At 48.1% G+C, this 27,868-nt stretch overlaps 1 long non-coding RNA gene across 3 annotated transcripts in view; it reads right to left on the minus strand.

Annotated features, from left to right (window-relative positions):
* Positions 1-27,868, minus strand: part of LOC135311848 (uncharacterized) — a 159,760-nt gene that overhangs the window by 71,097 nt on the left and 60,795 nt on the right. The window contains exons 3-5 of one of the 3 annotated variants that reach the window (XR_010371377.1): positions 24,545-24,625; positions 11,924-12,055; positions 8,615-8,874 (exon numbers count right to left, since the gene is read on the minus strand). This is a non-coding gene — a long non-coding RNA (uncharacterized LOC135311848). The remainder of the gene's footprint in view (positions 1-8,614; positions 8,875-11,923; positions 12,056-24,544; positions 24,626-27,868) is intronic. The other 2 variants (XR_010371379.1, XR_010371378.1) reach the window with 2 other exon arrangements.

Consider the following 27,868-nt stretch of genomic DNA (forward strand, 5'->3'; position numbering starts at 1 on the left):
GGAGTGGACCTCAGTGTACAGAGTCCCTATCGAAGCAAACAGGACCTTAGAGTTGCCTGAAGGTTGCAAAGCTGGATCATTCCAGCAGCAGGAGACACAAAGCCAGAGGCTGCAGCTGTGATGGTGCCACTGTTTGAGTATTTGAGCCACTGGTACAGGTGACCATGAAGAACACCCCATGGTCAGCAGGTCCATCCTGACTGGAGGACCACCAAGATATAAGAAGCAGCAAAGCACTTCTATTTGCCATATGTATTCTCCAGCGCGCTGTCAAGCAACTGCTTCTTCTCAGTCCAGGGCAGTGAATGGGCCAGGTGGAGAGAGCAGCCAGAAAAGTCTCTCACCTCGCCACAGACTTATTTCCCCTTCTTTAATTCCTCCACACTTGCTCTAGTGACCCCATCTTGTCAATCCTATCCCCTTACCTTCCTCATATTAATTAATCTGGCCTTCTCGTAACCTCTTAAATTACCATATAATTAAACAATTAAAGGATTATCGTCACAGCTACTAAGGATGATGTGTCCAAAGGTCACACCTCTTGAGAAGTCCACCAACTTGACCATGAGAAAACTGGACAGGAACTATCTACCAGCGACACAACCAAAAATGAGCCTGGTACAGAGCATGGAAGACCATCTCTGCCCTAGCTCTCGCTGTACAGCTATGGACCATGGGCACGAAGCAGCTTAGGGGCTGGGCCTAAAATCCAGAGGCTGAGTACCGAATTACTGTACCTGAGCATCCCAAACATGGGGCTGCTACACAAACCTCTTTACCGCTCAACTCTCCATCACCCAGTCCTGCCAGAAAAGACGGTTTAACTAAAAATGTCACAGTACAACAAGTGCAATTGATATAGTCTGTCCAAATGCATCCCAGCTGTTGAAGCATGACTAATTTTATCTCATCTTTTAGGCACAGGCTGTCTTCTCTTCAGTGCTGTGCAGCATGAGAAACCTTGGTTAATGGCTGGTCCCCAGCTACCTGCCTGGATTAGGCTGCTTCCATTCTCATTACAGACCCGCCAAAACAGTGGCCTTTAAACACAGACCGTAACACTATCTTCAATAAAACCTTCTACGTGTCTCTGTGGCTCAAATTCAACTGTACCAGCTTCTATTAGGTCGCCAGTGCTATCAGATCCGCACCGCTCGCTTCTGCCAGCAAACTCTCCAGCCGCCCAGCCTGTGCATCCACAGCTAACACATAATGCTCGTCTTTGCATTACGGATCCAGCACTACCGGCTTCCCCAACTTCCCAGGCCCTTTATGTGAAACTCCAGCAGCGGAGCCGAGAGCGGTGACAGCAGCAGCTGCCGCAAGCAGCCGGGTCATGCACAGCACCGCATTCCTCCCCTGGGAACGGACAGCGTGAATAAACCTAAAAGCCGATTTTATTGCATCTTTCAAATTCTTAACAAGCCAACAAAAATTACTGTTATCTTCTTTTTTTTATTTCCCTTTTTTAAAGTGACATGGCTTTTAAAATTAAGTTAATTTTTAAATGCCAGGATATTTTAGATGCATCTGAGCACAGTTAATCAGAGGCACTAAAGAAATAATAATAAAAAATTGCAAAATAGGTTTCCCAGCAGGATACAGAAGAGTTCGGCAGTGACTGTCCTGCTCCTCCCTGCCCAGACTCGGGAGCAAGAGAGCATCCACCCTTCTTGCTGCCCGTGCCGGCTGAGGGGCAGCGCGGTACAGGCAGGGCAGCCCAGGACTTGCAGGACAGGCTCTTTGGGAAGGAGGTAGGAGCCATTCAAACCTCGCCAGAGGCCGTTTGCAGGGCTGAGGGCTTGCCAGCGAGGAGGTGCCAGCAGGTTTCCTCTCCCTGGCAGAGGTAGCACCAAGAGGAGCACAAAAGCCTTTTGGAAGCAGGCAGCTGCCCGCAGCAGAGGATCCTGGGACGGGGTGCAATGCGGGACGCAGGGCAGGATGAGGGGTGTAGGAAGGACAGCCTTGCTCTAAAGCATCAACCTAAGCTCCTTCCCAGCTCCAGCCATCCTTCCCAGCACGGAGCCACACACATCTACGCAGCGTGGCAGAGTGCCAACTCAACAACTCAAGAGGTGCAATTATCATTAAAGGCAAGCAGGCTGGAGCAGGGGAGAGGAGATGCCTCCCCGCCAAATGAATAGGTTTAATGCTGCTCACATTCCTGCATTCCTTTGCCGCTGTGTAGTGAATAAACCCTCACAAACTGCTAAAAACGAGGCGGTTTTGGTTAAGCCGTGCGAGTGTGCGGGTGTGTGTTTTGTAACCTTACACCTTTGCAGACAGAGCCCTGCTATGTTTGTAATCTAGGAGCTGAGGTTTCCCAGAGCCAGCTTGTGTAACCAGGCAGAGACGTCAGCACATGCCTGTTTTATGGGAATAGCATCCCCACCACAAGTGTGCGGCGATGGGAAAGTGCATGGAGCCAGGCAGACACCTCGCTGGGCAGGGGTGCAGCACAGGTCCCTGACCAAAGCACACACACAAAATCACTTATGATGACATTACATCCAAAGCTTCTCACTATCTGCACAGGTTTATCCGCAGAGAATCTGGAAGCAACAGTATTATTTAGTCATGTTTTTACTAAAAAAATTAGCAGCTCCTTAGCCAAAGGTCAGAATCCAAAGGTCCCTCTGCTTGGCCTTGGCTCCTCAAACCTGCTTCTGACTGCACCACCTCTTGCCTCTTCAGAAACTCCAAAAACTGTCTCTTCCTACCTCTTCATCATTCTCCAGTTCAACCTCAGGCTTCCCTCCCATGGGTCCTGTGGCTGCAGCCATGGTCCTTCCCTACCTCCCCTTCACCTCCAATAGGAACACACATCTAGCCCTCCTCCTCACAGACTCTCCTCTCTACTCCACACTGGTCTCATTATGTTTAAAAATTACGTCTCAGGGCATCTTTTGGATGTTCTTTTGTCCAGCATCCAAATCTGCTGTGGCCATCAAAGCTCTTATTTTCCCCCATCACAGCCAACACAACTAAACTTCCCTGAGAAACGTAACTTCTCCTGACCAAAGGGTATGCCACCACATAGGTCATGTTTTCTATCCCACTTCACCTTCTCAAGGCTCCCCCCTTTCCCTGTCTCATACACAAGAACGCTCTAACTTTCAAGGCATAACCCATGCCCTACAGTATCCACTAGGTGCTGTTGACTCTTACAACATTGACTGCTACTTAGGAAGCTGGTCTTCTGGGCCATTCAGTAGAAAATGTCTTCGCTATCGAATGATATTTTCTCCCTCCTGCCCCTTTCTTGCCTGGTAGGAATTCATCTCTAATGTCTGCCAAACCATCTCATCAACCTCATCAAAACTCTCCTTTGCTTTGACATTTACAAGAAAACTCAATAACTGTGAGGCTGCTGGTGTCCTGAGATGCATCTGTCAAGATGATCAATAGTGCCCTAGCATTTTCATTTTACTCCCCCATCTGCATGTATCCAACCACAACCTCCCATCATTGATCCAGACCATGAGCTCCTTGGGGGATGGGCAGCCTTTGATTCAACATTTGTACAAAGCATGATAGGCTCTGGGGGCATGGTTAGTGCTCCAGGTGTCACAGTGGTGTAAACATGTTTAAACACCCATCAAGGCTGAGATATCCATTTGTCCTAGGTATGATCCTGAGATTTAAAGCACAGAACACAGCCAAGAAGTCCACTCACATAATGTTGCCATGAAGTTACCTGAGGGCATTTCAGCGTGCACCAAGATCCAGGTGCCCTGTTGTTGCATCTATTTACAACAACATCCTATTTGTTTCCAAACAAATCACAGCACAAAGCATTCCCACCAGTTGCTACTAACATCTCTTGACACACCACTCTTGGTAGCATGGAAGGCATCCCATGATGATTTTTTGCACGTGTGGAAGAACACAACGTTACCCTTGCTTGCAAGCACAAGCTCCACGCTGACTACTCGACTGTGACCGCTTGACCATGACTGCGCTTCCGTGACATTCTCTCTACTAGACTGGAAATCATAAAATCACAGAACAGGTGGGGTTGGGACTATTAAAAGCCATCTAGTCCAACCCCCCTGCAGTGAGCAGGGACATCTTCATCTAGACCAGGTTGCTCAGAGCCCCATCCAACCTGACCTTGAAGGTGTCCAAGATGGGGCATCTACCACCTCTCTGGGCAACCTGTGCCTGTTTCACCACCCTCATTGTAAAAAATTTCTTCCTTATATCTAGTCTGAATCTACCCTCTTTTCCAGTTCAAAACTGTTATGCCTTGTGCTACTGCAACAGGCCCTACTAAAAGGTCTGTCCCCATCTTTCCTATAGTCCCCCTTTAAGTATTGAAAGGCCGCAGTAAGGTCTCCCTGGAGCCTTCTCTTCTCCAGGCTGAACAACCCCAACTCTCTCAGCCTGTCCTCATCAGTGTCACTGTGCTCCCAGAGACCAGATGAGCTGGTCCGGGTCTCTGAATCTTAGCCATCCCTCCACTTCTGTCATCCAAAGGTGACAGCTACCAAGCAGCCCCTGCTGTCGTTCAGCCCCAGGCATGGGGGCAGCCCTGAGCAAGACCTCAGAGGGCTCTGGTTCAAACTCTGCCCACAGCTCTGGCCCGCGCGTATGCACTGGCATCTCTACTCACAAATCAAGGACATACCCAACCAGCTGGGACCACAACCTGTGGGCTCACACCCCGGGCAGCTCTGACACAGAGTCACAACTTTGCATGGCTCTGTGGATGCTTCCTAGTAGATTGAAAGACACTGGAAATAAAAAAGCAAGCCCACGTGGAAGTGACTTTCCCCCCTGCTGTCCAGAAGAGGCTTGCAAGGCAAGTTCTTCCACCAGGCTCCAGGGCTGGCCACGCAGCACGGCACCGCCGGCTTGCTGACTGATGAAAACCCAATAGTCACGAGACCTGTGCATTGCAGCACAAAAAGGAGATGCACACACAGCAGGGTTGGGTTTTTTTCCCCCTTTCTCACTCATCCTTTATTTGAACCTGGCCTGAGCTGTCACTGTAATGAGAGAAGGCAGACATAAACCACAGGCCTTACAGACCTCAGACATATGAGTGCTCTCCTATCTCTTTTAGTGCTTTTCACCGGGGCTGAGCCACATCTCTGCAGATTCGGGATGGATTGGCCCCATGCAGAGGGAGCCCATGGCATCTGCACTGAAGGAGGCACGCTCTGCCTTCCCCGGTGGGAAGCATCTCCCATGGCCTACACCAGACGTTTTTGCGCATATGCATATGAAAATGTTTCTTAGGCAAGAGCTTGTGCCTATCACCTTGCAAACACCTGTCCTCTAGGTCAGCTACCAGCGTTTTGGATCAGGGTTTCTCCAAGGAGTGCAAGGCTGAGAAAACACTGTTCTCTGAGAAACAGCAAGATTCTGCTTGGTTGAACACAAACAACTCCCTTTGTTTTTATTAACATAACAATTCCACATTACAGGCATTTTCAGGCTCACTTTGATTATTTTGTACATCCAGTGCTACACAGTTCACAGGTACAGCCAAAGGCAAGGTCCCTATAAGGCTTTGACGAGCAGGGTTTTCACATGATCCAAGTGGGATGTGTCTACCTAAACATGTGCAGACAGACCTGGGCTTGCTCTGCTTGCGCCCAAAGCTGACTGGGACTCAATCCAGCCTAAGACAAAAGCCACGGAACCGCATTAGTACAGCACTCTGCCCAAACTCATATGCCCAACGTGGGTACCCTGGGCAAACGCCAACCAGACCTTTGATTTTGTCCTCCACAAGAGTTACATGGGAATGGAAAGGATATAAATCATCAATGACCCAGAAAATTCCTAATAACCATAACTAGTAACTATTAGAAAGAACAGATACAAGTGTACAAGTGTACTACTCTGCCCTGTTCAAATGGTGCCTTTCAAGCTATTTGGTCCTTGGGGAACCATGTACCATATTGTATAGGCCTGTGGAAAATAATACAAGAAATGCAATTCTATTGTCAGAAGACTTAAATTTCCTTGAAAGGATCCCACACCTCCATTGAAAAAAGTATTTAGGAACCCACAAGGTGAGAAGGGTTTGGCGCATCAGTTGTAAGGTGCATAATAATGGGAAATCCACCCTTGGGTAGAAACAGGTGCTAAAAACCCGACCAAACAAAACCCCCACAACAGCACTAACCTCATTGCTACGGTTTGTGAGCAACAGTTTATTCAACAAAAAGGAAATTGTTCACAGGGAAGAAAGTGAGTTGAAATTTAGCCAATACAAAGATAAATGTGAATGTACAAAGAAAGGCTTTAAGATCCTGAGTGATCATCAAAAGGCACCTCCAATAACATGTGTCCCTTAAAGCTGGGAAAATAGCCATTTGCTGTATCACCAACGTCCTTGTGCACAGATGGCACCTGGAAGTGCCTGATGAACCATCCAAACAGCCACCAGGCTCAATCACATTTAGCTTGAGCGCCTCAGTAAACACGAGAAGAAAGTGTATTTCTAGATGCACATGGGTGACAAGACAACCATATACTGAAATAAAAGGAGCCGATAGTGTACTAGACTTTTCTCTTCTGTTGAAATAAAATTACACCCTATGCTGTGTTTACCTATGGAGGGCTTGGATTAGTTTCAAGATAGTTTAGAGGGAAAAAAATCAATGACCTTCTACACCTGGGTGCTTTCATGACTCTTGAAGAAGTTGAACTTTTTGGAGAGAGAAAAAAAACAACACACATTTTTTTAGCTTGTAAAATCATATAGATGCAGCCTCAAAGGGTGAGGTGGACTGGGCTGAAACTCCACGTTCAGCTCCACAACGTGGTGCAAGTCTAACACCTCACCACTGCCAAAAACCAGGTACCCTTTCCCCACCTCCCCAGAGCCACATCTGGCCCTGGCGCTCACCAAGCCTCTCCAGAACCTGATGCAGCTCACCAACCAGCAGAAAGCTCACCCAGCATGGATACAAGCTCATTTTCTAATAGCACAGTGAGCTGTGGATGGATCAGTGCTGGAGCCAGCACAAGGGTTGAGGAGGGCTGGAGATGTAAGCACTACTGTCCCCTTCAGCAGCAGGAATAGTGACAGCCCAGCACCCCCCAGAACAGCCCACCACCTGGCCAATGAGCAGCAGAAGGGAGAGGTGGACAAAGAGGAGGAGGAGGAGGAAGGGAAAATGATAATATATAAAAGGCTCGTTTTGGCTTTGGGAAACTACCTATAATTAAAACCCCAAATCAGATGCAAATTTGGCAGCTGAAGAGAATGGTGCTGGGTTCGGTTTTGGTTTTGCTTGGGGTTATCAGAGGCAACACCTCTGATTTTCCTTAAGGATTCCAAGCTGCTTCAAACAAAGAGCAAAACCTATTGTCAGGTATCACCCAGCTGGATTCCCTGACCGGACAAACACTTTTGTTTTATCTCTGAAAAAACTACTTTGCCACTCCCTACCTCTGCATGAAGAAACCAGCTAAGAAAAAGGAGAAGACAACTGCTTAGTCCAGGAGAAGAAAAACAGAATATGTACGTGATGCTTTGAAAATTGCAGAAAACACTCAAGCAGGAAAGAAGAGCAAGTGAGCACACAGGAAAGTGGCTCTCGCCCCTGGTGCCCTTCATGTCACAGGACTGGGTATGGGAACATGAAGCTCTGAATGCTCCTACAGATGCCTACAGCTGGTAACTCCTGCCTTGCAACCTGTGCGTGCCCCACGCTGGGCTTTCTCTTCTGTTTATTAAACCACACTGAAACACCCTTTTTGAAGTGGTTTGCCAGAAAGGGCTCCGACAGATTTGAGGTGTGGCTCCGCCGCCGCTCCGTCGATCCGAATTAGGGATGCTGCCCTCTGGGCTGCACTTTGCCTTCCAGCACCAGTGCTGCTGCCCGTGAGGAGCACGGCCACGACACAGCTCTACGAGCCATCTTCTCCAACAAATAATCTCATTTCATTTTATTTATGATTTATGGTATTTATTTATGATATTCATATATCATTTCATTAAGGTTGCTTTTAATTGAACTAAATTCATCAGAACAACTCTATCAGCAGTAACATGCATTTGCACAATAACCCCACTCTGTACAACCAGGGTTCATTCCAGCCATCGCTTGTAAAACTGGCGTGATGGTGCCGTGCATCCCACCCCCACTCAAGCTGGCCCACATGTCCCTTGCACGGCCAGGCTCAAAGGGACAACGCGGAGGCTGCAGCTGTAGGGTACAGACAGCACCAGTGATGGCACGGGGAGACCACGCTCCGTGCTGGGTTGTGGAGGGTAGGGATACAAGGACCAAGGCAGGAGTGATGAGTTTGGTGCAAAGACTTCACCGGGCATCGGAAATGGCCTTGAACGAGCACCCAGAAATCCACAGCCCCGGGCACTGGAGTAGGGATGTTTCAGCAAGGCTGAGTCAGGGCAGGGGCTGGCACACAGCTCTGTGCCACGGCAGTGCAGGCAAGGAGCCAAAATTAAGGGGAAGGACAGAGGGGTTGGAAGCAAACAGCAGGTGCTCAACAGGAGGAGAGGAGGCGCAGGGGCTGCGCCGGCTCCTCCTGCCCACAGGACGCCAGTGGCCCTGGGTGGCGGAGGGAGGACGAGTCACTGGTGGGAGAGCATCAGCTCTGCGCAGGAAGCAAAGATGGATGTACCAACCTGCAGCACCCAGAACCTCATGGCCCAGCATCCCTGCCGTGTCCTACGTGCAGCTCCTGCTCCCTGAACATCTTTGTCCCATGGACCACATTAATTCAGACATTGCAGACTCTGGAAGATTTCTGGTGGGAAAGATTGCCAGCTGTCTCATTCTTTTACGCAAGTTTTGGTGGTCCTCTATATTTTGGCTTCACTCAAAGATATTATGAGTATGCAGAGCGTGCTTCAAACACAGAAGGAAGCATTGCAGAACAAGAGACCTGCAGAAAACCAAGCAGTAAAAAAAAAAAAGCAAGTATGTTTCCAAACCATCAGAAAATACCACGAGGATGGCAGATTCCTACAAGAGGTAGAAAAGCGGCAAGAATTAAAACACAGGGATAAATGTCAAGGGAATGAAGGAGCCTCACTGCAGCGTGGGGATGTCACAGGAATGGGGGAAGGCAGTTAGATAAAGTGAGTACCACGGGGGCAAATCAGGCAGCGTGCAGCCATGATTCATTGGATTAACAATCTGAGCTGGGATGGAAATACCTTGGTAATTGACACTGTAAAATCCACTCAGTCACTTTAAAAAAAAAAAGTGTAATTTGTGTATAATAATGTCACCTGCTGCTGACACAAGACCTGAGGCCACGGTTCAGCAGGACACTGGCACAGGCTCTGCAGCCCCTGCTGCTACTTTAGGACCTCTGCGAGGTGGCGCAATGTGGTGATGCTCAGCCTGTCCAGCTCTGCTCAGAAACAGTGCCGGGTAAAGCCACATCAGGCATCGTCCCTGATGCGGTATCATCTGTCCTGCAGCCAGCGTGAAGCCAGCCCAAACACAGCAAGCCAACATAACCTTCGTGGGGCGAGTTCAGCCCGATCCCCCGGAGAGGCAACTGAACGCCCAGGGCTGATCTGGATCAAAGCCACGCTGCTGACTCACCCCATGGTGCCAGCAATGGGTTATAACCATCGTGAAACCAGTGCCTGAGAAGGGCACAGGATCGGAAAGCAGCACAGCACCTAGTTTTGCTGCCCGAGAGCAGGTTCACGCAGAGGAGGAATGAGACAAGACGGTAATTGCTGCTGCTGGTTTACAATCCGGAGCGCTTGGGGAACAGCAGGTGTAAAACAAATTAGGTTACAGTTTTGTTGCTTTTTATTGTTTTCTGCATAAACCAAGTTTGAGTATTAAGAAAGAACAGAGGAAAAAAAAAAAAGAAAAAAACAGCAAAAAATGATGAATGCCTTGTGTTTCAAAGAAACAGTGCTGCCAAAATAAGCCACGTACAGTCCCACTGCTAACCTAACTTTGTGGAGAAATATATACAGCAACCAAAAAAAAACAAAAGAAATGCTGTATTCCCCACACCTCTCTTGCTCTTTGTTTTTCAGTGAGACACTGACTCCAAAGACCAGCTGGAGCCATTTGGATGCTAATAGTAGGAAGCATCTACAACCTAAGAAATAAACTGTTTTGTGAACCAATGCACCCACCCAGTCTACTCCCTCCTCTTGCTTTTTCACCAAATGGTTTTACACCCACCTTTCCCAAGGATAACTCTTCTATCTCAGTGTCCTTCTCTGGACTTGGACCCATTCGAACTCCGCCTCTCCCCAGCTCCCTTTCCCGTAGGCACTGCAAAATGCCGGAGGCTCATCCCCAGGCAGGAGCAGCTGCAAGATCTCAAAACACTTCAACATTTCATTTGTATTTTCCTTTTTTTAATATTATTTTTTCAAATAGAATTTTCTTTGGAAATTATTTCAGTGGGGTCACAGTAGACCTGTTTACTGCTTCACCCACCTGAAAAAGCATCGCTTGTCTCTGAACACAACAATGCACATGGGGCATCTCTGCAAACCCTCTCACTGGCACAGCCCCCAGCATTTCAGAGAGCAGCACGTGAAGAGCCACCAAGCCCCCATGTGTAAGGGAGGAGATGCTGGAGGTCACTCACTCCAGCCACCTTTGGGGTGACACCTCAGCCAGGGAGCCTCTGCTGGCAGCACTGGCAGCCCCTGCACACCACCCACTCAATACTTGTTGACCTTGCCTACAGTGGGAGCTTTCAAGCTGTGACTCCCTGAAGCTTCCTCAAAGCAGGAATGCCTTCCAAACACGACAGTTTGGAAAAGCTTTGGACCTAACTTCAACCAACCTTCATGTGCAAGTTCATGTCCAAAAGAGCTTCTACCTGGATGAGGTGATGCTCGGGCTTTGAAGGACTCTGCTGGCCAGCAGAGTGGGCTGTGCAGGGTGGGCAACACAGCCAGTGAAGGAGAGTTGGGCTGAGAGGGGGTATCACTAGCTGAAAGCGGGGATCTATCGCTATCTGTATCCCTCAGGGTATCACTGAGGAAAGTCAGCATGGTAGCACAAGGCCAATGTGTTGCGCAGAAGCCCATGATGCTCCTACCCAGCCCACATCAGCTGCAGGGCTGGGAAACGGAAAGCAGTCTGGGATAAGAGAGGAGAGGTCGCACAGGGAGAAAAGGTGCAGCAAGTGGTAAATTTGGATCTATTCCCAGTTTCCAAAGGAGGGGGCTCAGCCAGGCAAAGCATACATTTCCCCTGTAGAGCCTCTCCAAACCTCCCAGCCACTGCTGCTGGTCCCCCCAGGGGGCCGCTGCTTCGATGCTTGCCTCTGTGGTGCCCACAACAGGCAGCGATGCTGCAGGCTCGTGTGCATGCCCGAAAGTGCCTGCAACCATCATCAACCAGTCTGCTGGACATACAACTACAAAAGTAGCGTGCATGCAAAGCCACACATGTGCAATAAAAATGGCTGAAATCAGGATTCCTGCTCCTTTAATCAGCTTTTAATTGCTACGGTAAAACAGGATAGATGCTCAACAGGAGTTGTGCTGAAAGTGTTGGAGGTGTAATGGGCGTTTCTGTGGAAATCTTCCTTTTTTCAACAAATATATCTTTGAAATCAAAAGCAGCCTGCAGGAAGACATGGGGAAACCTGAGATAACATCAATGATCCAACCAGCATGCACCACTCAACACAGCAAAGGCAAAAGCATTTAAATTCAATAAAGTTAACAGCACACCATGGAAGTTTTTAAGTGAACAAAAAGTTAAAGAAACACGAAGCAGAAAGACTTGAAATTATCAACAGACGTGGACAGGAAACAGAAAGAGAAACGGAGAGAGTGGACAGTAAATCTTCACCGATCGCACCAGCTGTTTGCAAGGGGCTACAGGGAATATTTCAGCACCTTCCTTCAAATAACAACACTATTTTATGAACGCAGCGAGTAAACTGGCACAGCTCTGCCGCCATGAAACCCTTTTATAAACCCCTCTTTTACCATACTAAATACTGGCAGTTTATGGGCAAACTGCCTGGTGGGCTCCTGCCCAGGGAGCAGCAGCCTCAGCGCTTCATCCAGGGAGCTCCAGCAGATGCTCTGGCTGTGGGTCTTTATCCTGACTCCAGGCTCCTGGAAAGACATCAGCCCATGTAAGTGGAGTGTTGTAAAAAAAGCTGAGCTCATCCCAGGAAGGCGAAACCCGTTTTGGTCTGGGAAGGCTCCTGCCACAAATTTTTAACTCACGGCCACGCATGGAGCGGCACCCAGGCGCAGGGCTGAAGCTTCAGCTCCTGCATGTATTCTCCATGGCTGAGCATCGTGGGGATGAGTAATATCCCTGGCAGCCTGTTACACAACACCAGGCTGTTTATGTTTTTTAACTAAAATGCTGAAAACAAAGGGAGGGGGGAAAAAATTCACTGCAAGCTAGCATATTAACCAGCCAGAAAGGATGCATATGATGCCTGTCCCCTCCACACCATATAGTACCCCAGTATCCTTCCAAACCCACATGGTTTGGATTAGCAATGCATCCTCTGGAGAAACAGCCCCGGCTTGGGGTGGAGGCGGGGCACAGTGCTCCCCTTGAGCATGGCAGAGAAGGGGAAGCACATCCCAGCTCCCAGCCCTCACCTGCCATCAGATGGGCATGGATGTGGGGAAAGCACAGTCCATCTTCCAGACCTCGAATGCTGGATAATGCAGGTTTGATGGGATATCCTGGGAAGCCCTTCACTGGAGCACCCCGCCACCCCTGTGCCAGCCGAGTCGCTTCATCTACCCACTGTGCAGTGCTGGCCATGTGTGTTTGAACTGCAGCCCTGCAGTATCCCAGATGGGACGGATGAGTCCCATGATCAGAAAACAGCTCTGGTCTGGCAAAACTCATCAGCCAAAAAAATCGGTGCAGGATTCTACTTTTTGTCCACAGGCTTCTTTCCTCCCCTCTCAGACTGAACCAAAAAGGCACGGGGGTTAAGTCCAGTCTGGGATGCTCAGCAGCCCAGCCCTTGCAGAGGGGCACAGCGGGAGATGACGAGGGCAAGCACTTCTCTGGTCCACCTGAACACACAGGTACCGCACTGCTGCACTCCCACTACTCCTCTCAACAGCTTTATTCACCAACTGCAAGGAAAGCTCCAGAGCAATTTTCAGCGCAGATTCAGAGGCCTGTGAGATATTTCCAGATGATTATTCTTTCTTTTTTTTTTTTTTTTAACTGGCTGCATATTTCTGGGTAAGTCAACAGATCCAGTCATTGCTGTTACACATTGTCCTCCGTCTGAGAGCTATTTTTGCTCATGGTAAAAGAAACTGCAGTTCTTTCTGATTAACTCCACAGAAATGTCCATTGCTCACACAGGAGTCTGTAAAGCTGGCTTGAACTAATTATCAAATTAGTTTAAAACAATTACATTTTGAGGATGAACATCCTCTGGCATCCGAAGTATCACTCTGAGGTTTTTATTCACTTTTAATTTATTTTTTTTTTAATTGTCACCATCAGGTTAATCACAGACAGAACAGAAACATCATCAAAACCAGTCAGCCCATCATGGTATAACCCAAAATAACACAATTAGTTTCCGTAACTGGCTTCACTGCAGAAACAACGTATCCTATTCCAGTCTTGGCTCTGTAAGTGCCTCGTGATTCAGTTTTGAGGGGAAGAAGTCCACAAAGAAGCTGCATGGATTAGTGCAAAACCCAAAACTGCATCATGCAAAAGGCAGTATAAAGCTGACGCCAAAGGTGATTCGGCAAGCACGGCGCTTTGGCTTGCAGCAAGCTTGCCCAGCTGGCCAGGCGTGGCCGCTCGCTGGTGGTCCAGTACAGCGTAACTCATCCTTAGGACTGGAGGAATGGGTTTCTGCAAGTAAGCACACACTACCTGACGGACGGGCACAAAAAGACCCTAAACAAGACTTACAGCATAAAGAAAAAGCCCAGGCTGTCAAGCCAGAGTTGCACAGTGCCCCTTTGTGCTCCGTTCCCCTAGATTTGACAACTTAAGAAAAGGAGGCTGCAGGTACTTCCACCACCAGCTGGACTTTCACAGGAGCACAAAGCCTGAGCTGACAGTTTCAGGCTGACCCAGGGTCACTGCAGCTCACCAGTGGCGAAACAGCCCTGGAGCAGGACTCTCTTCTTTCCCTTTTGTCAAAGCACCACTTGAAGCAAAAGCCTGAAAATGCATTAACCAGGAAAGAAAAGCAAGCACATTACCAAGCGCACAAAGCACACCATGACATTTACAAGTGAGGTTGGTCTTACTCATTTGTATTTCAAAGGCCAGGTTGACACAAGACATTTTTCTTGTTCTAGCTTCACCTGTAAAGGGAATAATACATATTTTCAAGTGCTGTTACCACAGTGTCAGCCAGAGCCTTCTTGCAGAGGCAGCTACAGTGACATTCAGCCTGCCTCGCTTAGAGAACCTATGGTCCAACCTGGGAAAACCCCCTTTGGCTGATGCGACCCACACCGATTTCAGGAGGCTTGCTCATGCCAATACACTCACCAACCTGTCCTAAACTCCCTATAGCTTGAGTGAATATTAAACTAATCATGTTAAGTGTTCTTCCTCCTTCACACTGCCAAAACCTTTCCATCGTCAGAGCTCTCGCCAACTGAAGATGATATTTAGTGACAAACTCAGGCTCAATGTTTTAACACCTTTGTGGCCTCTATCAAACTGTAAGGTCTCCTCTTTTGCAGAAAAATGTTATTTTTGATCCAGCCACCAGTAACAACCGCAGCAGAGAGGATGGAGGACCACCAGTGGTGATCAGAGTCACAGCCCTGCGGGTGGCAAGCTGCAGTGCTCCTTAGACCAAGAGCTGCCTCTTCCTACAGCCCAGCAATCTGATGTAAAATCAAGCTGAAATCCAGTTTACAGACTGCCCTGTCATACCAGACCTACCAAGACCCTTGTTGGAGGTGGCCATACCCTGCTCTGGTGTAACACCTGCCTCAGCTGACAACCTCAAAGCTCGCAGTGAAGGTACATGGCACATTTACCTCTAATAACTTCAGTCTCATATACTACCCCTAGCAAAACCCAACTGTCTCAGAGGAACAAACCATCCTTTCCACTCCATACCACACACATTTTTATGCACCCATTTCAGTCATCAATCTAGAAACTCTAGAGCTTCTTGGAAACCTTTACTTGCCTACAACAAAGCCCATCACAATTTAGCTGGACTGTGATTCACATTAGGCAAATATGTAAAACTGACAGAGTCACAACAGAACAGGTCTCCATCTCCTTGGTAGATGCCATCACGACCATGCAGAGGCCTTAAAGAGATGCCACCATAATAAATGCCATGAGTGTCCATTCAAGGAGAGCATCCTCTTCCAAGCAGGACCAAAAGATTTGTGCATTAAGTAGGCATCTTGTTGCATGAGCTCCTTCAGGTTGGAGTTGACCACGAGGCTCCTCTTTTCCTCTGTGACTCGACCCGTGGTTAACTCCAGCTCCTCTTCTGCTCCCAAAGCATGTTGGCTTTGTCGGAGTCCTTCTACCCTGTTCTTAAGTTCATGCACCTAGCGTGAACCCTAGCAGGAACACTAAGAAAGCAAAGTAGCTGCAGTTGCTTCCCCCCCAGCCAGCTCCCCCCAGATAATATACTGAGCATGAAGTTACATGGTATGGAATATCCCTTTGGCCAGTTTGGATCAGGTCTCTTGGCTGTGCCCCCTCCCCTCCCGGCTTCTTGTGCACCTGGCAGAGCATGGGAAGCTAGAAAAGTCCTTGACTAGTGTAAGCACTACCCAGCACCAACTAAAACATCCATGTGTTATCAATATTATTTTCATACTAAGTCCAAAACACAGCACTGTACCAGCTACGGTGAAGAAAATTAACTCTATCCCAGCCAAAGCCATGACAGGTGTATAAGAAACAACGCAGGAACCAGCTTGCCCCTATTAATGATCTCTGTATCCAAATCAAGATTTTCTGTTTGTTTCCCACACAGTGTAGAGTTCTTCCCCATGACCTTCTCCTCCACCCACCACCACACATTCCACCTCTGCCCCAGCTGCTGCCTCCAGCCTTCATCCACGCCCATGAGGCTGCAGGCATCCTGCTCACAATCCAGCATGTTTCCCCTCTTCTTTCAGGGCAGTTTTATCCCAATTTGTAAAGCCATTTTCCCCATATATGCTTTGACCTCGTTTGCGGACCCATGCCCATTTGCACACGTGGAGCTGACGAGCATCTGTTACTCAGAGCTCTGGGGGCTTCTACCTAGCAGCTACAAAGCCCACGCACTCCTCACCTACAGGCAACTGAAATGCCACTGGGTGGTTCATGTCTCCTCTTGCCTGAGTGGAGCACTGGTCTTATTTGGGGATGAAGGGAAGCAAAGTGGGACAGCTCTCAGAGAGGTCTGGCAATGGACTGGTTGGACCCAACACATGTGACCTGAGATCCCACCACAAAAGTGAGTATGATTTCCTCGTGACAGCGCAGGCAAGACAGGCTGTATGTAAATCACATACAGTAACGCATACACGCACAGAGCTATATATAAGATATATATAGTACACACCAAAATAACACCAAGGAGTACAGATGCCAAAGCAGGGATAAAATTAGCTTATTAGAGAAGCGGCAAAATCATGGAAAAAAAGCCTATTTGGAACAGTAATGATCACATGTCAAAAACAGTGGATATTCTTGGCTTGGAGCCCCACATACCACAACAGACGACGATCAAGTCAGATCTCATGAGAGAAAAATCAGCCAGAAGGTCCATGGGAGATATCCCAGGAAAAAACAAGGATTGTATGCATTTGGGTGCTGCAGCAAATTATTTCCTTGACACAGATTATTTCCTTGGCTGTCTAATCAGCCTGCTGCTGAAATGCAATTTTCTTAAAATCACACAGCCCTGACATGGCAAAAATCAGCAAAACCTCAGAAATAACTTTTTGAAATCCATTCCTTGAAGGCTAGACCAACATTAACTAGATAACAAGTAACGTTGGCAGGGAGTGCCAGGATGCCATCCTTGAAACTTAACCCAGATATGGCAAAAATGTCAATAATGTCAAATGCATATAAAATAGACAAGAGTAGCTCAATTACTCCATAAAAATCAAGTTACGGTGCAAAGCAAGGCTGAAAATGAACAAAAATGGGTCGGAGGGTTTTTATCGCAACTGAATAATGTGCCCAAGGGCATCAAAGGGGGCACATGAGCATCCCAGGACTGGGAAGCATTTAACAGCTCCTCTGGAAAGGTGAGACTGATAAATACAAGGTGGTACTCATCTGTAATAAAGCACACTACAATATTAAACAACAATTAATCAAATTCAAATAAAGACAATGCTTCTATTGAGCAATAATAAATGCAAAACATAATCAGAATCACTGCCCCCCAAAATTGTTAGCACGAGGGGCAAGCACAGCCCATCTGAAAGAACCATGCTCTGCTCCATGCTTTATGGACGTCAGGACTCTTATTGCAAAACCTTGGGTAAAATCCCTCCCAGCACTTTCTGAAGAGAAATCCGCACCCAAGACATGCGGCTCTGAGCATCATTTGCCCAGCTCAGCTTACAGAAAAAAGTTTTCCTAAGTTTCCCATCCTTTTTGCTGACGTTTTACTGGACTATTAGGTTGTGGGCACAAGGGATGAATTACAGGCGAAGGGTAACTCAATCCCTCTCTCCTGTGGAGGAGCTCTACTAGCAGCTTGAAGTGAGGTGCTGACCTTGGTTATCTTACCCTCTTTTTTTTCCCCTGCAAGCGACCACAACAGAAACCTCAAGCGAAATTGTCTTAATCTCTCCTGGAGATTTTGATTTCTGTCCGATGTGAGTGCTATTTGAAGCTTCATGAAAGGAACATCTTAAATAAAGAGGTTTGTGGTGGCGTGTGGCAGTAAAATTGCTTTCAAAGCCTTAACGAATCAGTTCATTAGAAGAAACCCAAGTGTGGTCATTAACCCCTGGCATGCTGGCAGTTTCAAAGATGCTGCCCATGGCCAAAATCAGCCTTCTACCCCAAATGCAGTCACCCATCCACTGCTGTAGCCAGGCAACAGCTCCAAATTTTATATTTATCCTCTGTTTCAGGGAAACAAGGACTTAACATTAAACTCATTTTTCATACAAGCAACACAGACATCAAAAAATTAAAAGGTGGGACTGCTCACTCCGAAACCTTAGCTGTCTAGAAGTTAGGCATCTAATGTAAGCCAACTGTCTGGAACCTTTCCATGGTCCATGGAAGAACAGGCTGCTCCAAAGCATCATTTGTTCCCCCTCTTCTCACTGAATGTAGGTGGAGCTTATATTAGAGATCAGGTTTCTTTCGACGTCTCACTTAACCTCACCTGAGTCCTACCCACAGCCATTCAGGAGCTGTAAAGTCCACCAAATACCAGCCCCAACTGGCACGGTCATGTCGGTCCAACATCTCCAAGTGGCCAGCATGTTGGCTGCCAAGTCATCCTTTTGGACACTTCTGGTCCAGATGTGAGGCCTGTCCGAGGTCACATGGGAAGTTGTGGCCACATCAGGACCGGGCTGCCCCACGCTCAAGCTTGGGCTCTTGCCCCTTTGGAAAATGAAATTGCTTTAAAAGCCTTCATTTGTGCTCTCAGAAAACACAAAAAATGAATCCCATGAAACATCAAGATATTTTTTTTCTTTTTTGGCACAACTGTTACAGAAATATGAAAATTCAGTTCAGCAAGAGAATCCATTTTCCCCCACACCAAGACATCTCTTCCCAGGTAACCTATGTGGTACACGACTTCCCAGCAGTCGGACATGAGGAATGCCCATTCTGCCCATTCCCAGCTGGTTCTGCTCAACTGTCCAGCAACTCTGCCCACACCAGCAGCATTCCCCACAAGCAAGAGCACAGGGAAGGGCTGCAGCTTCTGCTGTTTATCCAAGATACCAACACATTTGGGAGTAACATAGAGTAGCCAGAACAATCCACTTTATGCTCTTTGGGACTATGCCTGGATAGGAAATCTGCCCAGGAAAAGATAATTTGTAAAGCATTATCTATACAGCAAGGCCTAATGAGTTAATCCCCATCACAATCTATATCTGATGCCTTCCCACATACAAGGATGCAACCCAGTAAGGAGGTATTCCTGGCATGTCACTACGGACTGCCAATTGGCAGGAACATCAGCTCTCCCTGTTGTGACCACAAGGAACGACAAGATGGGAAACCACCCCCCATCTCGTTCTGAGTAAGCAGCTCCCCAGCGTGCCTGCCTGGGGCAAAACACCCCCTCTCACAAAGGTGCCCCTTTCCTCCATCTATTGCTGCTAAAGACCTCTCAGGTCCTCTTGTTTTGGGAATCCAGTAGACAAATTCAGACAAACACACTTGAACAAGAGAAAAAAGATCTAAGCCCAACACATGCAGCTGTTTGGCAGTTCGGTTTGTGTGTTTTGACATCAGTTTTTAATCTCTCCTTCCATGAAGGTATGTTGGCTCCCTGCACCCTCCAGTCCCATCAACATGGACCCCTCCAGCCTCTTGGCTCCAGCCAGCATGCCACCTTCTCCAAGCCAATAGTGATCTGGGCTGCACATTGCAATAGAGCAGGCAGTTATGACTCAGGGTTATCATTAAGAAACATTACCCTCAGAGCGCTTGGGGATTAACAGAATACACCCCTGGTAAAATAATTAATCCTTCTTGGCCCCCTTTACTCCATATTGGTTTTCCATACACAGCTTCGTAATTCAGAAAATTAATACAGTTTTCTGCAAAGGGGTCAAATTTATTAAGGACAAACATCCCCACAAGGACAACATCTGAAGAAGACGTCTCTGCAGGACACACTGCACATGCATTTGCTGCCCACCCATGCCATCACTTGTTGCCCACAAGTGGCCCAGAGAAGACCTCTCTCTGCCTTCTCCCAAATCCTCCAACATCCACCCCATCGCAGCCAAGAGAGTAGACTATATAACAAAGGGCAACATCCACAAGTTGTGGCCCGGGACGATCGTGTAGGACACGGGGGAAAGCTTTCCTACAAGCTTTCAGTAGTACAGTGCTGAAAGGGATCACCTGGAGAGGTGAGGACATCTCCATCCCTGGAGGTGCTGGCTGCCCTCCCTCCAGTGCTGGTGGCACTGAAGACCTCTGGCGGTCCCTCCTGGCCAGCATTTCCGGGGCTTTCCCTTGGATCCTCTTGTGCTGTAGGAGATACTGATGGCCAGGTTGCTCCCCCGGGACTTCCCTGCCTCCCCCGCAGTTTTGCTCCCCTCAGGTCCCCACCATGGACTACATCTGGATGATCTCCCTCAACTCCCTTTGTTACATCCCCAGGCTTGCCCTGGGGTGACACCAAAATCAGGGCAGCTCTGTGCATGGTGAGGAAGGCAAAGGCATGGAGCGGGTGGGAAGACACTCAAGAAAAACATACAGATGATGCAAACCACCCTATGAACAGCTTTTTATATGCCTGTGATTTAACCATCCATAGACACCATTAACTTTAATGGGAAGCAGCAGAACTGAACAACTCTCATTGATGCAAAACCTAAAAAAAAAAAAAAAAGGACCAGAAAACACCTGGTTTAAGTAAATATATGCAGTTTGCTACTGGACACCCCCCACAAACACACAAGACCCACTCAGCCATACACACCCTGCGATTTGCAAAGGAGACTGTACAAATCTGTACCGATCCCGTGCTCTCTCTAGGCATGGACACGTGCAACCACTGAACGTGGCAAGTCGCCGTCTGGCCCAGATGATGCTGGGAGCTGCTGACGAGGAGCAGCTGAATCCTGAAGAGGAAAATGCAAGGAGCTGAGAGAAGACCAGCCTGAACAACATCACCATTTATTTGTTCCAGATTTATAGCAACAGTTCTGGGAGGATGTAACGCCTCAAAACCTTTGATCAAAGTTCTGGGTGCCCATAGGAGTGAGGATGGAGGCTGCAGAGCGTGTGGGGCTGCCCAGCCTGCTGCTCCCTCCCCACCTCCCCCGCCCAGGCATCCATGCACACACTCATCGCCCCACACAGCTAAAGTAAATTATTAAAGTAAAATAGCCCGAGATAAGAGACAGCTCAAATGGATTGTATCATCACATCCTGCACATATCAAGTGAAATCAGAAAGGGGGAGGAGCAGCCACAAAATAAAAAAAAAAAAACATTTAACCCTTGTGGTGAAAAAGCCAGCATCTCGGCTTTGGGGGTGCTGAGGAAGTGCTCATTAATGCCGGGAAAATCAGTGAAACTATCAGTGAACTGAAGCAGGACATGTTGCACCGCAGGAGAGCACAGGCGAGAGATGACGGGTGGGACCAGCCACCTGCGGCCACGGCTGAGCTGACAGTGCCCGAAGGGACACGTGTGCAGCTCCAAATCACAGCAAAAAATATTAACTTCATTGAAAACCCCAGTTAGGTGTAAAATTTGGCTGTAGCAGAATTGTGGGGCAGCACGGGAAGAGCGACAGCTCAGCACTGCTCCCCACCACACTCAGCATCGCCACACTGGTCAAGAAGGGTCCTAAATCTGCAACGGTTTCAGGCTAAGGGATGCTATTGCTTAATCAGTTACCACTTGAGCTGCGGCAACTGGTTAGGTTTGTGTGCTGCACCTACATCAGACATGACGCGAAGCACAGCCTGAAAGCCCTTCCAGGTAGGTTTAAACTAACTGGTCTAATGTTGTACTTGCAACAGTCTAATGGGCAGCAGCTCAGCAACCCAACACTCAGACTGCATTAATCAAAGAAGGTTTTAAGCTGTTACACACAATCCTATATTGGGGATCAGCACTGATTTATTTAGCTGAACTACTGCGAAACCTGGAGGAAGGTTCACTGCAGGGACCTCACAAGTGCCAACTAGCCACCGTTCGCAATTACTTGCTGCCAAAGACGCTGCTGGTGCCTGAGCACCCTGCTCACAGCCCACCCTTTCACATTTCTTTAGCAACATGGATCTCCCGGCCTGGCCTCCGGGCTTTGCCGTTTTTGCCTCTTTACAAGATCCTTAGGCTCGACAGAGTCGTCTAGTCATGTTGGACCCAACTGCCTTTTCTGAGAACTGATCAACTTGCATCATGCAAATCACTCAGGGTGGAGTAAAACTTTGTTACTGACAGAAAGGGGCATTCGGATGGTTGCTTTTATGTTTCACAGGTCATTTGCATCCGTATTCTCTGCCTTTAGGGCAACTCCCAGTTGACTGAACACCTGCTTTTAGCTGCTGGGAAGCAGATAACAAACCTCCATCTCCACCCACTCCCAATTCACACCCTTTCCCAATATTTAGCTGGTGTCACTGAGACTTGCAAAACCTTCCCCATTTCAGGCAGGCTGCTCATTTTATTTTGGTCAAGATAGAAATGAGCACATTCTTCTGCTTAATGCATGCCAGAATCCCAAAGCACCCCAGCAAACCAAACCCAAGGAAATCAAAAAGCCTCCTATCACGTCATGGGCTCGGTGGCTCCGCATCTCTAAGCCCTGAACTCTCTTGCTGTCTGAGGTGTCAGCCTGGCACAAAGATCCTTCCAAAAAAGGAGGCATGGAGAAGGGAAGCCAGCTGGAGTGAACGTTATTGCGGAAAAGGCAGCCAGATGGCCAGACTCCAAGTGAAAAAGAGGCTCTTCGCTGGGAACCACTGATACTGCAGAAAGCATCACCCCTGCCTAGACACAGCACAGGATCTTCTGTTATATCGCTTGCCCTTAACATAATCATCACCACAACTCCAAAGGCTCAGTTTATCCCTATTCCCTGGATGGAGAATCGAGGCATGTCCTAAGAGCAAAGAGGCCAGTGGCAGAAGCAAGCATAGAACCCAAGAGCACCATGAGTCCCTGCAATATCTTCTCATCCCCAAGGTAGACAGATGGAAGGCGGAAGACACATGTGTCCCCCATCTGGACGTGGCCAGGACTCAGGCAAAGGGCAGTCACCACTCAGTGTCACCATAACAGTGTTTCCCTCACTATAAAAAGGAGTGTTTCCTCTCTCCAGGGCTGCAGTGAAAATACTCCAATGAGTAACACAGAAAACCTAACAGTAAACTAAACTGCAGAAGAAACCCTGTATATAACAAACACATGCGCATTTTCTTTGTCCACTTAAAACTGAACAGGAGTGATATACTGCAGCGAATGATATTTGTTCCTTGATTTAAGGTGACAATCTTGAGGATGCACTACCAACATCAATCCATCTTTCTTAATACAGGGCAACGGGCTGCACCTCAGAGAGCATAATGAGGGCATCAGCAAAAACAAGCATATCAAAAATCCTCCAGGCTTGCAGCTGCTTAGGCGCAACAGCTTGTACACCTAAGTTTTAACCTTTTCTACTGGATATTTATCCACACCACACTATGAACTAGCCAGCACAGGCTGAGCAGTCTGCAGAAAACAACGTTCCTGTCCCTCAAAAACTAAAGCGTATGATGAGGAGGTGAAGTGGAGGAGGTGGGCCAGCAAAGCCAGACAGATATCTGGAGGGGAATTTCCCCTGCACAGGAGATGCAGCAAAGTGCACAAAAGCTCTCAAGGGCGATGCTAATCAACATAGCAGGTCTCGGCTCTTCACATTACCACACCTGTGGGCTGCTGCACAGTAGCCAAGTTACTGGGATGCAGATGCTCCCGCTACAGGTGTCAGTCTCCCACAGGGACAGGGTAAGCTTCACTCCAAACCTTCCCGTGGCTGAAAAGCCACAAGCCACATTACTTGCAAAGCCAGAGTGGCTCCAGGAGGTTCGTGGGCAGCCCCAGCAGCCTCCCCAGGCTCTCTATGCAACGGCTCCTGGGGCTGGAGTTGTCTTGCTGGTCCCCACTGGGACTGCTACAGCCAGCATGAGATGACCCAGTTGGACTGAAACTGCCTTGGTGATGATACCCTATGCTTCAGGAATGTACTTACGCTGCCAGTCAGGGTGTATAAACGCTGAGAGCAGGCTCAGACAAGTAGCTCACAGATTTAGGCTGTGTCCAAACATTGAAGAAAATTTAAGGGCAGCTTAGGAGAGGCCCAAGCTTTCATCCAATGGGTTTGGACACCCCAAGCCACCAGTAAGCACCCTGAACTCCAGTCCTCCTACGCAGGGTGCAGACATTACACATACGTTGCAGACCCTATATCCAAACAAGCCGTCCTGGCTACACTGTCAGTGCAGAGAAGCAGGTATTGTAGGGAATGATTCATACCATGCAGATGCCTACAGCAGGTCAGGGTCAGGCGCTTCCTAAAAATATCTATTTCCCTCCAGCAACTGTAAAAGGAGGCAGGGGACTGGTTCAGTTGCAGGTAATTGCAGCAGAGGTCTCTAAATCTAGAGAAGCAAAGTTCCCTGCTGTGAACCCCAAATACAGCCAGAAATACAGCCTGCGTGATGCACAGACCTCAGCATACTCGAGACAGACTCATGGGTTCTACTTCTGAGACGCCTGAGCACATCAGCAGTCTAAAATCATCCCCTCAGCCCTGAAGAGGCAAAATACAGGGAAATCCATAACAAAAACAAAGCCTGGAGGTTCAACAGAAGTGGTCTCACCCAGGGGGTGCAGGGAAGCCCAGGAGGGCTTGTATCTCCAGGCTTACAAGTGCTGAAAGCCATCACCACTCACCTCATTTCCCAGGAAACCCTGGCAGGATCTGACCTCCCTTCCACACGCTCCTCCTCTCTCCTTTTTGCAGTCAAATGAGACCTATATGACATTACAACAAAAGAAATGTCAGCAAGCCCAACCTTGTCCCCTCCCTCCAACTGAAAAGCCTAATTTCCTTAGTTCTTCAAAATGAGGCTGCACTGGAAAGCAATTATATATAAATAGCAGCTTATACATTTATTTAAATATTCATATGTATATTTTTATATATATATAATCTATTTAAATATATATATAAATTGGGGAAGGAATAGGAGCCCCCCACGAGCGGCCGAGGCAGCAGCATGGTGCTCTGTGGTAGCAAACAGAGCAGCATCAGGGATGGAGCCCTAGAGCCTGTGCCATGAACACCCAAGATAGCCCAGCAACAGGGCACCAAAGCGAGCATGATGAGGTCCTCCTGTGACGTTCACTGTCTGCTCTAAAGCAATCCCTCAAACACTCCTAAAGAGTAATGGGAGGAAACACCGCCAGGAGGGTCAGGAAGCTAAGGACAGTGAAGAGACGCCCTTCTTGTGGTGCTTACCCAGGACTGGCGAAGAGCTGTGAGGAAAAGGGGTAGAGGCGGCGGATCCCTGCTCCACGACCCAAACGTTCCCAGCAGCATCACCAGGAGGATGTGGGCTTTTCCCAGCAGTGACCTCCAGGCCTTGCTGACACCCCACGTTACAGCCTGAGGGCTGCACAGGACAGTCAGAGGGGCATCAGGCTGTTGCTCAGGTCCCCAGTGCCGTGCTGGGTAGGGGTCCCAGCGGTCTGTTTTCTCCCAGCATCTCCATCCCCATCCTCTCTCTTCTCTCCTCTCAGGCCATGAGACTCCTTGTCATATATCACACAGTCATATATCACACAGCCACTCTGGCAGCGTAAGCTTGAGGCAGAGCAGGGTAAGGGGACTTTTATTACCATCAGAATAGCCTCATCACTCAGCTTACTTAACCCAGCCACATCTGCACTGCTAAATTTGGGAGAGTATGAGAAGAATTCCTGCAGAACGGGAGGTGGGGGAGGGACAGGCAGGCTTTTGGCCTCCTTTAACTCCCTGCCAAGCACTTTGTAATTCAAAGTCCACGTCAGGGATGCCACCCCAAACTGCACAGCAATGGTCCAGAGCCAGCAAACCTGGAGATCTGGTGCCTTAAACCCTTCTAGTTGGCATCTGAATTTGGCTATTTTAAGAAAATAGTTGAGCTGGGCTCTCTGAAACAGAGAAACAGTGAAACAGCTCCTACTGAAATAACAGGTTTCCAGAAGGCACGTGAGAGGAACTCAGAACACCTCCATGCAGGAAAGGAGGCCCTCAACTTCAGATAGCCAAGTCTGAAGGCCCTGCCCTAAATGGGTGCAGTGCTCAGCTTGTTAACAGCTAGCAGCAATCCTTACACTCAAACTAATTTAAGAAGTTGTGGATTACTATTTTTGGGTGCAAAACAGATTTAACTCCTCAGGAAAGGCAGGATCAATAGCAGCAGCAAGGGAGGCCACCATCCCTGGCAGCATGCAGAAACATCGCCCTGACCTGCAGCACAGGCACCTAAAAACAACTGATCACCAAGCTTTGATTTTGAGATTGTAGAAGGAAATTAAACCTCTATTTTGCTCTTGTTGCTGGTGGGTATGGTAAGGAAATGCAGGTTACAGTAACCTTTCTGGGCCCGTTTTCCATAAACACCATCAGCACCTGCACCCTCCTGAGGGTGCCCAGAGAAATCTCCCCCTGGAAACCCAACCCACGAAACATCTTCGGGGGAATGTTGCTGCCCACATCCAAGAAATAAACACGGTAATTAATCCCAGAGAGTGCCAAGTCCAATGGTGTACAAGGTGAGCCAGAAATTTTCCGCGGCACCCACATCGAGATGTTCGAGGGAGCTTTTGAGGAATCCAGGCGTGAGCCTGCGCAACTGGCTGCAGTTAGGGCTGCTCTCCCGGGACCTTTCCCAAGTGATTCACATGCACACCAAAAAAAAAAAAAAAAACCAAAACACAAAACTAGGCTTGTTTGCTGTAAAAGTGGGCATCAAACGCTCTGACATCAAGAAGGATGATTAAAGACAGTTGAGTTACAAGGAAAGATTAAAAGAACTAAATATGCCCAACCTGGCTAAGCAATGAGCAAGAGGAGACGTGATAAAAGACTCCAGGCATCTGAATGAAGGGAGTGGCATGGCATTAAAGGACTGAATAAAATATCTTTCTGAGAAATGGATCCCTCAACGATCTCCCAAGAGATAAGGTACAAGCCTCATTTTTAGGCATTTATAAAACAGGTTGCTAGAACTGAGGCTTTTGAGGAGAAATCCACATTGCCCCAAAGGAAGCACGCACCAAACCTTTTCATCTCTGGTATGAGGTGCTGCGAACGAAGCATGCGATGCCACAGGGGAGTGCAGGAAACTTGGGAAGTGGCAAGTATTTCATTCTCCCCCATCCAAGAAACAGAGATACGCTTTTTCACTGTAAACTTTAAAAAAAAAATTCATTTTCACCCCTTCTTTTTAATTCAGCAGCCATAATGTTGAGGTTAAAAAAAAAGGGGGGTGGAAATAACCACCAAACCCACTCAAAATAATCAGTTCTGGGGGTCTTATGAGTACTTGACCTTTTTCCCCAGTACTTAAAGATACATGGGGTACCGCAGGGGCAAGAGCCCAGCTTGAGCTGGGCAGTGGCGCTCCCGGGGACCCGGAGCCTGGCAGCCCTCCAGACCCAGCAAGACCCAGCACACACATGGGCAAGATGACAAAATCCTGAAAAGCATTTCAATACCTTGCTCTGCTGAGACTGTACCCCTCTGAGAAAATACCCTCTGAAACCCAGGGACCCGCTAGGCTTTATAAAGATTAGAAGTAAGCCCTAAGCCCTGAGAAAACTGCCCGGAACCGAGAGCTAAACCTGTTACGCTGGCTTTACCCCAAAAATCCATGTATAATGCATGCAACATACATACCTATCTAAATACCGAGCCTGTGAAGCCAAAGCAGTGGATTCTGTGTAATTTCATATGATCTCCAGGCATACAAGGGTCTCCTGAGCATCTCCCCCCAGCATGGACAGAGGGGTGGCCTGAGGGAAGGCCCCTGACCTGGCCAACAGTATTCACCAAATACAGACATGTGCAGGGTGAGGTTTCCAGCAACACCAACTTATCAGTTCTAATGATGAGCCTGGGTTGCAATTAACTCCCAAATGTTCTTTCAGGTATTTCTGCCCCAATATTTTTGATGCAACTTGGCCACTGGGTATGAAGCTCAGCAGCATCGCAGGTTTGGGTACCTGAGA

The sequence above is a fragment of the Phalacrocorax carbo genome, chromosome 2, assembly GCF_963921805.1.
Source record: "Phalacrocorax carbo chromosome 2, bPhaCar2.1, whole genome shotgun sequence".
In the NCBI taxonomy this organism is placed as follows: Eukaryota; Metazoa; Chordata; class Aves; order Suliformes; family Phalacrocoracidae; genus Phalacrocorax; species Phalacrocorax carbo.